A 15,668-nucleotide genomic window follows, 5' to 3' on the forward strand; every position below is an offset into this window, starting at 1 on the left:
ACAAAAAGAGCATTTCAGTATTCATTTTTAACTTAATTTTTCTTTTCAAAAAAGAGAATGTGCCTGAATAGCAAAACACACTACTTTTGCTCAGATTCTGATAAATTAGAAATTCAAAATGGTCTTTATAATGTACCCAGAATTCAGCTCAGTTCTGTAAAAAGAATATTCACACCATATGGCCTGAAGAGTTTGCATGTTACTAAATACAGGTTAAGGAATTCACCCATCCTTTCTAATGTTCTAGTATTAGTGTATCAATAAGTTAGTATCAATAGTGTATCTCCTTATATGATTTTATCAAAACCTCCTTTTTTTTTTTTTTTTTTTGTATTAGTCACACTTTATCTTCTGATGTCTTTGTAATAGAAAGGCTGGAGAGAGAGGAACATAATATCATAGTTGGTGACCCTCCAATCACTGTTCTTTCTAAAAAGAAATTGGTTTTTTTTCTTTACAGCTAGAAAGTTTTCATGTCAGCAGCAAATTTTCAAGCAAATCTGAGAAAGAGCAGGAAAGGTGAAAATAAACCAGCCAGGATGGCAAATAACAATGAGAGAAATATAAAACTCACACAGAGCCAAAGCACTGCAGCCAAATCCCACCAACCAGTGCCTATATGGCACTGCACACATGTTCTGTGGCAGCTGCAACTGCAGCAAAATACCTACTAAAATCCAACTGTGAGCAAGTATTAACAGGCTCGTTGCATCAATCCCATGGCAAAAGTAACACTGAGACATGAAGTTGTTGCTAATTATCCACCAGTCATTAATATATCTCCTCCTACTGAGTCCTATCTCCTAACATTCCATCTGTGATGCTTTTTTTACCTTATTTCTAATTCAGCTACTGAAAATTTCATATATAAGATATACTTCTTGGTTGAAGCAAAATGCAGCTCTGAGAAGGCTTCAATGCACAGAACCATGTAACAGAAAAGGAAGAATGATCATTGCAGTGCTTAGCAAATACCTTCATCTAAAAACCATCAAAAGATTTCAGATGACAGTATGAAGCTTTGCAGTTGTTTTCTCTCATCTTTTTTTTTTTTTTTTTTTTTTTTTTTTGTGTGTGTGTGTGTGTGTGTGTGACAGAATAAGAAGAAACTTGTAAAATCAGCAAAACAAAACTTTTACTGGGCAAAACCATTTTTTGCACCATAGAAAGAAATAATTTCATACTAGTATGTTTGATTTTTTCCCTCTATGTATGCAGTAAAAATATTTATTTTTTGAATACACAGACATGAAAAAAGGGATTTCTTTTATAATATATACATAAAACATAATATTAAAATTGGTTAAGTTTATTGTAGCTTAAAGTCTTTGTTGCCACTTAATGGATTTTGCACAATATATTTAATATTTTTGCTGTGTTGGGAAAACAGAATAAATATTAATCTTTTCCAGCAATTAATTTGCTCAACAGTCAGCTTATACTAAATGGGCTTTTGCACAGGCTTACAACACCATGGCTAATGAAATAGCACCCTTGGTAACCTATACAGAGAAAATACGTAAGTGATAATATAAGTTTTCTCTGAGATTTTTTTGGAGTGAAAGTTAAAAATATCTGTGATACCCCATCTCCATGGTATGGAAGGACTATAAAGGTTTCTCATCTGTAAGGCCAAAATGGGCCTCAGGCCAAGTTAGTAACTAACAGAACAATTAAATCACTGATCAGATGCAAATGAAAAGAACTTAATTTTATTTTTTAGAGCTCCAAACAGCTGATATATGAAGAATAGTGTAAGTAAAAGAACACATGTGGTTCTTTTAAAAAGCTGACACATCTCCCATGCAGGAACATCTCACAAAGGTTTGTAGCACTGATATAATGTACCACAAATTTGATCATTCATATTTAATCATAGGCGGTGCTGTATGTAACAGCTCTATTTAAGCTTCTAGAAATGCTTTCCATGCCTCTAGAATCTGTTCAGTACTTCTGTTTAAAACAATTGGCAGAAGTCATTTACCTTCCCTACCCTTCCTAGTCATACTTCCCAAATCTCCTACAGACATCTTGTTTCATGGGCACCTCTCCTTGTCTTTCTCCAAATTTCTTAACATTACTCTTCCCCCTCTCTTGTGTGTATATATACACACACAAACATTTTGAAGGATTTTTTAAAAGTTTGCCTTTTTATCATTAAAAATTGTGAAACACCCTATAAACATTTTTAGTATCACTAATACATTTCTTTCATTTCCTCTTAGCTTGTACGTATTTTTTCTTCTTGAGGTATGTGGTTTTTTTCTTGACTACAAAGTTCTTTGTAGGAGGTTTGCAGAACACTCAGGCATGGCAATAATGATCACAATGCATGGAGAAGCAGACATTCAAAACTATTTTTATATTTGGGACCATACTTTGAAAGTACCAAGTTTGTCAGAAAAATACATTCCATTGACAAGAGCAATGATCAATCAATTCTAAACCAGGTAATTTTCTCAGCTGGAGAATGAGGGAGTCTGAATATTATTTAGGTACAATATTCTAGAGCTGGTATAAAAGATCAGCACTTACAAATATTACAAAAAGTAGTGTATTGAACTTTATCAGTAAGGCTAGCTAGATGGTATGATCATGACTTTTAAAGGATTTCCATCAATAAGAAGCCTACCTTAACAACTCACAGGTAGAATACTTCTATTTTACAGAATCATGAAAATATTATAGGCGTCAAGAAGGCCTATACTGGAGTCAACAAATAAACCCAGAATTTCTAAGTCCTTGACTCTTGTCCAAATTACAAGACCAGTATGAATCATTCTGTCTTAGGGATACCATCAGAGAAGCACAGAAGAACAGAATCAGATAAAGAACAGTATAAATATATCTGAATTCAACATTTCAATATACTGAAATATTTGATATCTTTCCTGATATACATGCATAAAAATCCAAATCTCAGATTTTTCATGAGATTAAACACTAAATTTTACATTATACAATTTTTATATCATTGCATGAACTACTGAGCTGGTGTTTTCTACATCCAAGTATTCTGATTGGCATTCTACTTGGTTGTATAGTCTATGCTTTGATTTAACAAAAAAATAATACAGTATAAAAATTTGGAGTGCTACTCAGGATAGGACACTAAAAATCTTTCACACTTTTTAGTAAAACCCTTCAGTAAAATTAACTTCATCTCCACTCCATTGCCACTTTATCTCTCATTTCTGCACTACAAATATTTCTTTAGAGGAATGTTTTCAGGTTTGTCCAAGGGAAGAAAACAAGATTAATTTTTTTCTGTTTTGTCAGAGTCAGGAAGTCAATGCCACTGTTCAAACAACCCAGAAGAAAAGCACAAGAACTAATGAATGCATTTACAGTGCGCAGCAGATATACAGCTGCAGAGAGACGGTACAGGCAAAGAGGGGTAATCACACCACCTCATATAACTAGGTGCAGATTCCTTTTGAAAAAGAAATTATATATTTTTATATCAAGAGACACTGATGCTGCGATAACCTTCTGCTATTACTGATCACTGTTTTTACAAGGCGTGACAGATAAGGAGGATTTTGTTAGAATCCTTCCTCTTTGCTTATAGCACCACTGGTACCTTCACATGTGATTATAAAAGCATTCTTAGAGAATGAGGTGGCAAGGTTTTTTGTAGCTTTGCACGATATCTATCCTAACTTATTAAAGGCATAATAGACTTTCATAAAACCTGAAAAGCAAGCAAACAAATGATACACTGGGTAGCTTAGGGGTGAGATGAATCCCCCTGCCTGTGTCTGAAGTGCATCTACTCAGTTTTGTGCAGTTCCTTTGGTGCTGGTCCCCAGCTGCACAGTGAGCTGGGTGTGCAATGAGCCATCCTTGTGCCCCACACCCTGGTACACTCACATTTCCTTTGGAAGGAAACTTGGGCTCATTGGTGTGGACAATCACAGCGCCAGGACAGCACTGACTCCTCTAGAGCTCACTGTTTCAACATGTGGAAGCAGCTAAAGAAATCACTCTATACTCATTTTAGCACAGCCAAATGGATTCTGTTCCTAAACACAAATGCTGTGTATAATGTATATTGCATCAGAACAATTGCAATATCACAATCCTATTGAAATAGATTATCTCTAGTGAAAAAACAATGAACTAAATTTAGCCTCTTAATACTCTGCTTTGTAAATCCTAACCAGGGAAAAATGACCTACTGAAAAGGTGGTTTCACTGGATGTGTTGTGCCTTCTGTAAATTTTTAGGAACCTCTGAAATTAATTAAATGAATAATTACTTGTATCTAGAGCAATAGTGCACATACAACATATATGTGAAATAGAAACTGTTAGCCTGTAGTTCAGATGGTGAACTAATTATGCACAGATTCACTAAAAAATCCCTCTCTTTTCATAAGCAGAACCAGTCACCATATATACAACCCACTGAGAAGAAAAAGCCAAACTGTACCCTGACTTCATTCCCTGTCCTACCAGCTGCTTTATGGCTTTGGGAGTTGTTGGTGGGTTTTTTTTGTTTGTTTGGTTGGGGTTTTTTTTGTTGTTGTTGTTTTTTTAATTATTTGATACCAAATTTTGCAATTACATTCCTCAGCTTTCTTCTTCCTGAGTACAAACGCACTGTACACATGCAAACCTGAATCCAGACTAAGGACTTTTTATAAATTTGCCTTCTGGTTACATCCTAAAACTTAACTTTGTCTCTTAATACAAGAAAACACTAAAGGCCAAGACTTCAAACATTAGGAACTAGATACTCTCCATTTTCTTTTCCTCAATAGTTCAAATTAGCTCATTAATATTTTCTTTTCATGCTACAGAGAATATACTTTGGAACATCTGTTTGTTGTACTGGGTATCACTGAATCACAATTGGCTACTAATAGCTGCAACAAAGAAAATTATAGGAAGATTGTTTCTAAAGCACAAATGTTTGCAGTTGCTGTTTTCCAGCAGCGAATATGCTTTTGGAAAAAAGAAATAAACATTAAGAAGGGAAGCACTGTGGTCTCCCCGCTGTCAGTATCACATATTCCACGAATGGGAGCATCATTTTGTTACTGTGTAGCTAAACAACTGCTTAAGTGATCGATAAAGACCATTATCTTAAATCATAGCATGAATTCCCAATATCATACATAAAATCAATAAAACATACAAAGAAAAGGACTGAAATTTTCCACTAAAACATAGCCTGCTGCTTTGGAAAATAATATTTAGTAGGTTGGGTTTTTTTTGTTTTACTAATTATGAGCTCAGTGGCAGTTTATTCTGCAGTAAATCTGCTGGTGTGAGATTAAACCTGTTATTGAACAGAGTTTTGAATCTACTGCAAGGCACTCATCACTGCTGGAGAGTGAACATTGCTGTTATCTCATTTAAAAGTTGGCCAGCAAAGCAGCCCATTTGTTTAAAATGCAATTAAGCTGGTGTCTTGAAGAGAAATTAGCAAGGAGTACTTCATTCTGGAGGCATAAGAGGTCTGTCCATAGACACATTAATCCTGTGATTTGGGACACCACTACGATTTGGGACTGTGTTCCGAAAGGATGTGCAGTACACACAAGCACAAAAAAGAAAAGCTGTTCATTTAGATGGGGCAGCTCTTTTTCACAAGCTCCTAAGATCTTCACTAATTCATGCATCTTGCATGTGCTTTCTACACAGAAAAAATACTATTTTCTATTGTTGCCAAATTAAAATTATTGAGCATTTAGCAGTTCACAGCTCACTAGATTAGGTTAAAGAGAAAGTTTAAGCCTATTCTTTAGAAATCTACAGTAGTATTATTTCAGTTATTTAGTGTTTTATTTCAGTTATGTGATTTTTCCAATGTTATTTGATTTCTAAAACATTGATCAATATTATATGTTAAAAACTAATTAATTATCTGAGACAGCAAAGAAGCTAGAAATAAAAAAATAAACTCAAAAAGTTTGGTTTATCTGCATCCCCTCAGAAAGCAGAGTGGGACATACAGACTCAGTATACTCTTTTGAAATAACAAGTTTTTAGAAGCCTGCAAAGTGAAGGACACATTCTTCTCTAGTGTAACTTGACCAAAGTCAAATGTCAAGTTCAGTCTGTACAGAAGTCAGCAGTAGCTTTTTTCCTACTGATCTGTGTAACATGAGAGGAGAGCCCCACTCAAGGAAAGAGAACAAAGGCAGGTGCATTTTCAAATGCTGTGTGTCTAGAGGTACACACAATTCTTTCATAGAAGCAACACTGGGTTCACACTACAGAGTTTGTCTCTACATACTTGGATGTTCCTGTGGTTTCACAGGAAATATGTAGTAATCCATAAAAACGATGAATTAGAAAAAAATTTTGATGTCATTTTTCTCACCATGCCTATCACTGCAAAGCAAAAATAATTTTTGACAGAATATCTTCAAAGGTATGCTAAGTTCTGTTCTTTGTTTTACTGGAAACATCAGGTCTATTTCAAATCCAGGACTGTAGCATAAGAGCAGTATTTTTATCACTCTACTCTTCCCTCAGTACAAATAGAGTTTTAAGAGAAGGGATTCTGTATGATGTGAGCTTTGTGTCAGCTCCTTATGATACTTGCATCCTCCTCAGACAAGAAAAGCAACTCTGCTGGCCAGGGTCTGCATTTGGTTTTTGTTCTCTGCATTGCTCCATAGGGTTAATAAGTGACAAGGACCTGAGCATGACTGAAGGTTTATTTTTATATTGCTTTGGTTTCAAAGTCTCCTATAAAACTTTATATAGTATTTTCAGTAAGGTAAGAGCAGTGGGATGCTGCTAGCAGTTAGCATTTACTGCTACTGTGGACAGAAATTATTTTTTAAATTGTCAGTTCAAAATAAGCTCAGTAATCTATTATTAGTTTCTGATACCCCCTCTGCAATCTGGCTATGGGGAAAATTGATGAAGAAACTGGATCAGCAAGTTTTTTGATCATTGCCATTCATTCTCTCGTGATCATAGAGCTTAAATATGAGCACAGCAACATCTGAAGCACAGCAGCCCCTTCCTTCTATACAGCATGTGCAAACTGTCCTGAGCAGTGCTTTTCAAGTAAGTGCTGATTGGCAAGTACCCAACGCCAACAAAGCAGCAGTGTGCTACTGGGATTTAAGCAATCTTTCCACAAAATCAAATGTCTGAAAGAAATTAGTATTAAAACACAGACTTCAGCTATCTTGTGATTTTGTCTTGCTGCTTCTGAACTCAAGGAGACTGAGGAACAAGTCCTGATAGACAAGGAGCACCCACACACTTGGAAAGGACTCCACTGTACTTCTACTTACTTCTCACCATCATTGCAAACTAACACTGGATGTAAGCTGACTGAATTTTTAAAACTCCAGACTTTCTTGTACTTAGAAGAGCTCCTGTTGGGATACTTCAAAGATTTCAAAAGGTAGGAGAGACTCTGGAGAAGTCTATACCCTTCCTGTGCAACCTGCATGGAAGCCGCTCAGCACAAGGCAGGTCTGTGGTTTTACATACTAGACCTATATTCTACTTACAAGCAAAAATTAGTCTGCAGTGGCAGTGAGAAAAGATGTGGAATCAAAGACTCGCCTCAGAAAACAACTGCTTTGTCTCTGCCAAGGGCGCTTTCAGCCCCAGCTGCATTTAGTTCAAAGACAAAAGAGTTCACAGCTGGGACTCAAATCGAAAATGATACTTTCAAATGACACTGGAGGCTTTAGGTCCCCAAGGTTTTTATTCATTTAAATGAATAAATAAACAATAACAAAACAGAAAAGAAAAAAGGCTTCACTCTTTTCCTTCTGCTTTTTCCTTGGATGTACTAATTCAGCTAGTCTGAAGTAGCAATCAAGTTCCAGCAGCATCTGTAGAGGCTGGAACCTTCATTAGTTAATCAGACCATTCCCATTTTTGTATTCCATAATACAATGATTTTACTGATTTCTTTAACCTTTCATTTTGGACACAATTAATGCAATCACACTTCCAACAATTTAGAAGATGATTTCTTGCTAGCTAACTGCTACATATAGTGATGTGCTTCTTATTTCTGGCTTGATTCTCAAACAGCCAACTGAAATGGGAGTTTGAAGTTAATTTCTTTTTAATTATCTTTTCTTTCTTTCTAATTATCCTTTGATCACAGATAAGAGGAACAAATTACAAGAGTTTTTTCATTATCCTCAAAAGCTGATGATGTCTGCACGTCTCGTATAACATATTGGTGATGCTTATTGTTTCTGCAAGATGCCTTAACAACATTTTGGAAGGAAAATATGTATGCTACATTAGTACAAGATAACTTTTTAAAAAGCACACAGATACCAAGATCATGAAGCCAACTATATCCATGAAATGACTGATTTATTTTTTTATTAGATACAAGCAAGAAAAAAAAATATATTCAGTCCTTGATGCCTCATGCAAACAAGCTTAATGTGAAAGACAAAGTTAAATATTCCAAAGTTTTTTCTAGAGAAAGCAGAAACATTCTTATCTAAATGCCCCAGCTCCAAGTTTATAACAAAGTCACCATCTCATTAGAGTAACACATCTCTACAGTATTTTTCTAGATTTCCACCAGCCTCTCCAACATGCCAAGCAATTTGGCATCTACTTCTGCCTTCGGGAGACTACTTCACAATCTAATAGATCTCATTGTCAGGAAATTTTTCTGCACTGCCAAGTTATTCCCAAGAGTGCCACTTTTATTTAAGGGAGGGGAACTGATTCTGGCAGTGGTGTAGTCACTCCTTCAGTATTTTGAGTTAGTGGGTGCAAGTAGCCAAACACCATCTGGTACCCAGCTGGTACAGTATATTTAGAGGCACCTAAAATCTTTCCAACCCTCCCTGGCTCATCTTTGCTTTTGGAATCAGCTTCTTAATCATTTTTAATCATTGTATTGTTTTGCTATCTGGAAAATTCTTTTATATGTATACAATTATTGGAAGGAAGAATTTAATTATAGTTCAGAGACTATTATTATGAACAAAGCAATGTGGCAGGTTTTTTTCTCTCCACTTCAGTTTAATTATCTTTAACAAGTTTTAATTGTGTATCTTTTTTCAGTTTACAGCATACAAAGTGTCTCATGAGATGAACAAATCTATGGAAGTGGGGCAAGGTTAGTGGCCACATTTGTACATAAACATGAGCAGCAGTAGATCTTTTATGATACTTGCAATAAAAACATGAAAAGACAATTCTATATGGCAGCTTTAGCGATAAATACTTTTAAGTATTCAGAAAGCATGTTTCAAAGACATGCTTTTGAACAAGACTGTACAGAGCAAATTATTTTAGCTATAATTAGACTTAAGAAAAAGATAGACAAGTTAGCGTTATCTTTTAAATGTACAAGGCGGTTAATGACTGACCTGTTATAGTTCCAAAGGCAGTCCTTCATAGAGCACAGCCCTTATTTAGTCTTTTTCTCAAGACTCACTACAGTGAAAAATGTGTTTAGTGGCACACTCCTGCAAAATAAAAACACAACCTATTCTTTATGACCTGATCCCAAATCCCACTGAAGTCAGTGGTAGTCTTTGCACTGACATTAGACCCCAATGCATAGCTAAATATTTTACAGTATCATAATAAAAATTGCAGTAGGAGACAGGATAGAGCAGGGATCTGATGCAAATCTGCAGTAAACTCATTGGAGCGATATATCATGTAAAAGTAAATGTGTGCTCTGTGCATTTGCTATTTATGTCATTGCGAGTTTTGCCTCAGAATTAGATAAAGGATGTGGGGCATCCTCAGCAGGCATCCTCCTGCATCCTACCAATGCAGGCAGAGAGGTAAAATCTTTCATAACAAAAATAAATTGTCTGTTTCAGAGAATATAGGAAAGCAAATATGGTCTTCATCATCTTCAAGATGCGAAATGAATATGCAAAATTAAGATCAGTCACTACAGAGAAAAAAGATTATTTCCCCATATGAAATCATATAACACAAAAAATGGAAGCACACAAGGAAAACAAGATCTCATCTTTCACAGCACACACATCTTCACAGCAGAAAGTAAGTTCCAGTGACTGGGAGCAAACAAATACAATTGTCCACAAATCTGCCTCTGTAAAGGACATTTAGAACAAATACTTTCATCCCATCTGTGAAACTAGCACACAATAATAAAAAAATCTGATAAAAAGAGAAATAGTAATTCTTTATCACTTTTCAACACCGAAATCTGAATTCTTTTTTCTGCCTAGGCCAAGTAACAATCCTTAACATGCAAGCTTTTCACTTTGGAAAAACTTTTAATGACCATATTTGTATCTGCATATTGTCTGCTACATTAGAAGAAATCAAATGTATTTGGTAGACTTGTTAGATGCAAACAGTACTTCTGAGGGAGCTATGGGAATTATCTACTGATGGTCCTCCAGATATTTTATCTAGAGCAGAAGAGACCTATTCTAAATTCTAAGACAGTTCATATTGCCATGGCTGCCTACAGAATCTGCTTTTCTAATGTTTTTTTTCCCATTTCTATTAAACACAGAGACTAGCTGAGGACTTATTCACTTTCTTCTCTCTGTTCATTTTGCAGCCTCAAATCTGTCACTCAATAGGAATGTTTACTGTGTCATTCACTGTGGTCAAAAACAAAAGTTAAGGGAAGCCAACATTTGATATAATATGCAGCCCTTCAATCTATAATGCTTTATTAAACTTTCTATTAAATGGCCATAACAAAGAAACTATTATTTGAAAGCAAGAAATTCTGATACATCAAACACTTCAACCATTCCAAATGTCTTAGTCAGTCAATCAAATCAATCAATCTAATTAATTAATAAAATTCCTTGTGTCTGTTACAAAACTGACAGTAGAAAAAGACTGGGAAAGGAAACAGCATTTGGGGACGGGATTTACATATTTCTAATTGATTCTTTTCAGCTGGTACCAATAGTTTTGGTTTTACAAGAATAAAGACAAATATAAAAATTAAAAATGCCTTGATACTGCTGAGTAAGTTTCCAAAGAATATAGACCAAAACTGTTCTGACTGGGAGAAGAACATAGAACAATAAAGCAAATGAACTCTACAGAAATATATTGGGTATTAGTTGAGTAAGATTCTTATGTTTATTCATCATAAAGATTATTTGGGTTTGTAGCAGAAAGGGTTGTTCTACAGAAAAAGGCCCTAATGAATATGATTCATCATTTAATGAATGCTTAATCCTTAGCCTTTAATACTCCATACCATCATCTACACACTAGACAGATGTTATTTATAATTCCAAGCAGGGAGACTCAATATCTGCTTACAGAAAAGCAGTTCATCAAGCCTTCAAAGAAGCAGTCAAATGCGATAAATACCATAACTGTCCTGCCTCTTGAGAAACTCTGTATTTTGAAATTGCCAATAGTATCTAACCTGTGGTTACAGATGACACTTAGGCACAGAAGCTGAACTTTCTAATTGATACTTACCTCATCTCTGGAAGTGTTTAAGGAGTTAATTCTGGAATTTCCTTTGCTATTTAGGCACTAAATATGCACATAATAAATAACTAATTTCATTGCCCAACATATTTTCAGTAAGGAAGAAAGGAGTATTACATTCATCTGGAGACCTTAGCGCCATCAAAAATAAGGTCTGATTAAGTCAGCTGTAAGTCAGGTGGTTGAGTACTTCAGTTGGTTACTTTTAGAGAGCCCAGCAAGGAGGCTACACATTTACATCACAAATATTTTTCAAGATTGGCTTATCTCTGGTTTTCTTCTTCATTGTCTGTGCATGAGATTTAGCATGAATAACAATCGAAAGATGTTAATTCAAGTTTCCATTTTGTCAGCATCATGGCAACAGTCACTTAAAGCAGAGTGGTTTGAGTCTGGAAATCAGCACCATCTGCACTGAGCCATAGGAAAGATTGCATGCTCAGCAGGACTGGTGTCAACAGCTGAAGTCCACTTCTATGTGTGAATCTCATGGAATTCTAGGAACACTGGTAATTTCATATTTGCATTTTATATTTCATATAGCATTTTACTTTGATATGAAACTTACACTTTTTCTACAGATACTATGTCTGAATTGTCTCTCTAGAATGGCATTCTAGGCACAATCAGCAATCCATACATAATGCTACTTTCTGAGCTGGACAGATAGACATCATTCATCCTCACTTAATCAGGAGGACCCATACATTAAATAAATATTCTGAACAATAACGTTTTCCAAAGCAACCAACACTATTTTGCTTTAATCTGAAACAGATCTATATTGAAAACCTATGTGTACGTAATGTGTGTGAACACCAACAGCTTGCTGGTTTACCAAATTCTCAAATATAGACATCTTGGAATATACACACAGCAATAACGACAAAACAGTAGCAGTCTTTCACTTGTTTTCATGCACAACATCTACTAATAACAGTGTATGTTAGAATCTAGTATAAACCAGATGCATAAACTTTGGAAGAAGTATACACCACCTGAAACTCTGTCTGCACTTGAAAATTAGGAGCTACTCCGCATTAGCTGTTTTTATTGATCCAGTAGATTCTGAGTCAGATGTTGTGGAGAATTTTCTATTTACATTCATAATCTCTGGCCCAGAAAAATGGATTCAGGCTGTCGTCATTTCATATTCAGCATCTAAGTGATGAGTTTCAATTTAATCATTCTTTCACTCTAGCAAATAACTGTACTTTTTTTTTTTTTCTTAGAATGTATGCAGGAAGGATTGAGTCCACAAAAATCATTTAAGCATTGTAACCCTAAAAATTATTGGTAACTTGAGAGTTAATTATAGAAACAGAACAAGAATCCAGAAAATATCAGAGACAATCTAGAAAAAGTGTTACAAACTCCCCAGTGACAATGAAGTAAGGGGACAACAAATATGCATAAATGAGAATTGTTTTTCTTAAAAAATTAAACCATTAACTCCAGATCATCAAGTGATGACAACTCACCATTAGCAGCAATAAATATTTGAGTGGCATATAAATTGCAGCAAGTTTCCTCTCACAAACAGGGAGGAGGAAAGGGAAGGGAACAAAAGAATCTAAACAACCATCCTGTCCATCTTTTTATACTTTGAAACATAATGTTTCAAACAATTACTGGGAGATCTAGAATAAAATCCCTTTCACACCACACTTGGAGGAAGTGCTTGAATTCAGGACTGCAGCTACATAATGAGCTAAACAGCTCAATACCAAGGACTTCCAGATACGTCCTTGTCCAGCTGGGCCAAAGCAGGGTCCTGGAGTCCTGTATGTCAAAGATGAAGTGACTATGCAAGATACAGCAGAGGAAGGAAGACAGAAAGGAAATCCTCTGGGAATTTTGTATTCTAGAAACTTTAAATTAATCAAGCCCAGGGGCAGAACAAGCATGGCACAACCCTGCAGCCCACGAGGGCCGTGTGCTGGAGCGGGTTTTCATCTTCCATCACCCCAGCATGATCCACGAGCTTTTCCACCTTATTTTGTCTCCATGAAGAGAGGAAGTAGGAGTGGCTGCCTGGGTGTCTGGCAGCTGGTCATGAGCAATCCTTCACAGTTTGTAAGGAAGATCTGATTTTTGCTGCACATCTCCAGGGGATTACCTGCATTGGTTATGACTCTAATACTTTCTATAGCTATATAATCACATAAAAGTGAAAATTCCGACTGCCAGTGGTGTTTTTCATCTCTATATCCTGACTATAACCTTTAATTTTACTTTTTCAAGTGATCATGCTTCTCTATATGTATTTTTGTCATTGCATACTATTTATAAGGTGGCTTTTATAGTATTCTTTAATGATACTGGCAAGTCTCTATCTCAATGGCAGATTGCAGTCTTTTTTTTTTTTTTTTTTTTTTTTTTTTTTTTTTTGTCGTAAACCTAATTAAAATGGCTGTATTCCAGTGGCTTCTCTATCAGGGAAAGAAAAATTACACCTGTACAGGATAAAGATATTGGGGCTGGGACTTATGATATGTTTTATAATTTTTTTTTCTAGATATGTAATGAAAATATTCTGTTGCACTTGCCCAACACAGAGTTTTCAGGTTTCAATTCCAGATGCACTGTCCCTCACAAGAGGTTTAAGATCACTTTATGTTAAAGGGAATTTTACCTTCAAGAGAACATAAGAAGAGAATTTGCCACAAAGCAGTGGTACAACTTAGCATCAAGAGCACATCCAAAAGATAAAAGCCAGAAACATTCACATTTAAGCTAATTCAGCTGTCTTCTCAGGGAATTTTTAGAGATTATGAATAATACAGAAGAGAAAATAAAAAGTACTATCATGCTTTGTTATGTAATTGACTGACAAATATTTCACATTTCAGCTTTACCTTTGTTTCAAAAGCATTAAGGATGTGCAAAACCTATTGCAGGTTCAAGCAAACATGATGGTTTCATGAAATCCTTGAGCTCCCTCAGACAGTCCATGCACACTGCACTGTTTATCTCAGTTCTCCACTTTTAAACTCCTATACCTCTGTATAGAGTCTATGTTCTAGGATATCACAAAGATTTATTCAGTTGTACATCAGGAAAAAAAAAAATAATTTTTGGTAGAAAAATGAGAATAAAGAGTTACTGCAGGATAGTTCCTAGTGACAATACCTCATTCTAAGAGCTTTTCCTCAAAAGGCAGGATCAGAGCTTCTCTCCAGGTTACAGCTTTCATCTGTCACCAAGAACAAAATTACCAGTTAGAAAAACTTGAGAATCTTACTAAGGACAGTGCTGGGAAAAGAGCCTTTCTACACTGCATGCACTGGTGCCCTGACCTAAGTAAATGCCAAACTAATATGCAATTAATGTCTATTTATTTAGCATAAATATATTTCCTTTCTTTTGGGTGATGTATCCCATCTGGAAGCTGTCCCATAAGAATGAAAAACTTGTAATTCCTTCTTTCATTTGTTGAAAGCTGAGCAAATAATCTGAATGTATCAATACAGCAAAATAGCTTTACCTGATACTTAAAGTTCCCTGAAGGCTTTGAAAGCCTATTTTAATTAAGAAGCAGCTGATGCTTTGAACATTTCAGGTCAATTAAAGTAGGTTAAACTCTGAACAATAGCAATGGACAGTACCAGTGACAAATGTCAGTAAATCCTCACTTTAGCACCAACAAGCCACAACCAGCCGCCTACGAAATGTAACACGAGGATAAAAGTTTTAATGATTCTAGATCAGAGCGGGCCTCCTCCAAAGTGAGGGGAATTGGGCAGAGGACAGAGACCTATAAACACATAAGAAACAGAAATGTTTCACTGAAATCAGTGGCAAAACTCCTGGTAGTAGCTAAACAGATCTTATACTTACTGAACTGAAGAAGTAGAAAAAGCTAAATTTAAAAAGTGCATCAGGATAGGAGGACCAGAAATAGAATTGCTATTGTTTCTTTGTTATGCACTATTTTTAATGCTAAATTCTTGTGGAAATAAGAATGTCAAGAAGTCTTAAAATTTTATGCAAACGGTTAATCTTTCTGTGAGTGTGAAAATAAAGTTTCACAACTTCAAGGCACGATTTATAATTTCGAGAAAAAACACAGGTTACTCTTTGGATTAAAACATTGTTATTTCACAGTAATAGTTTCACTCCTTCTTTCCCAGCCATCAACAGAGATCTAAAAATCTCATTGATTCATTCTGCATGTATCCATTTGTTTAATATTCTTTTGCTCTAACTTTTAATCAGCAGCAGGAAAGTCTCATCTCTCCCGAGCAAACA

At 35.5% G+C, this 15,668-nt stretch overlaps 1 long non-coding RNA gene across 9 annotated transcripts in view; it reads right to left on the reverse strand.

Moving 5' to 3' along the window:
* The window catches only part of LOC140684628 (uncharacterized), a 447,345-nt gene that overhangs the window by 181,307 nt on the left and 250,370 nt on the right, over window positions 1–15,668 (reverse strand). For 4 of the 9 annotated variants that reach the window (XR_012057171.1, XR_012057175.1, XR_012057176.1 and 1 more), the window contains exon 3: window positions 9,332–9,430. The exons of 1 other annotated variant lie outside the window; for it this stretch is intronic. This is a non-coding gene — a long non-coding RNA (uncharacterized lncRNA). Of the gene's footprint in view, window positions 1–9,331; window positions 9,431–14,549; window positions 14,614–15,668 lie in introns of all 9 variants that reach the window. 4 more of the 9 variants (XR_012057172.1, XR_012057173.1, XR_012057177.1 and 1 more) reach the window with 1 other exon arrangement.

Source organism: Taeniopygia guttata, chromosome 8, assembly GCF_048771995.1.
Source record: "Taeniopygia guttata chromosome 8, bTaeGut7.mat, whole genome shotgun sequence".
Lineage (NCBI taxonomy): Eukaryota > Metazoa > Chordata > Aves > Passeriformes > Estrildidae > Taeniopygia > Taeniopygia guttata.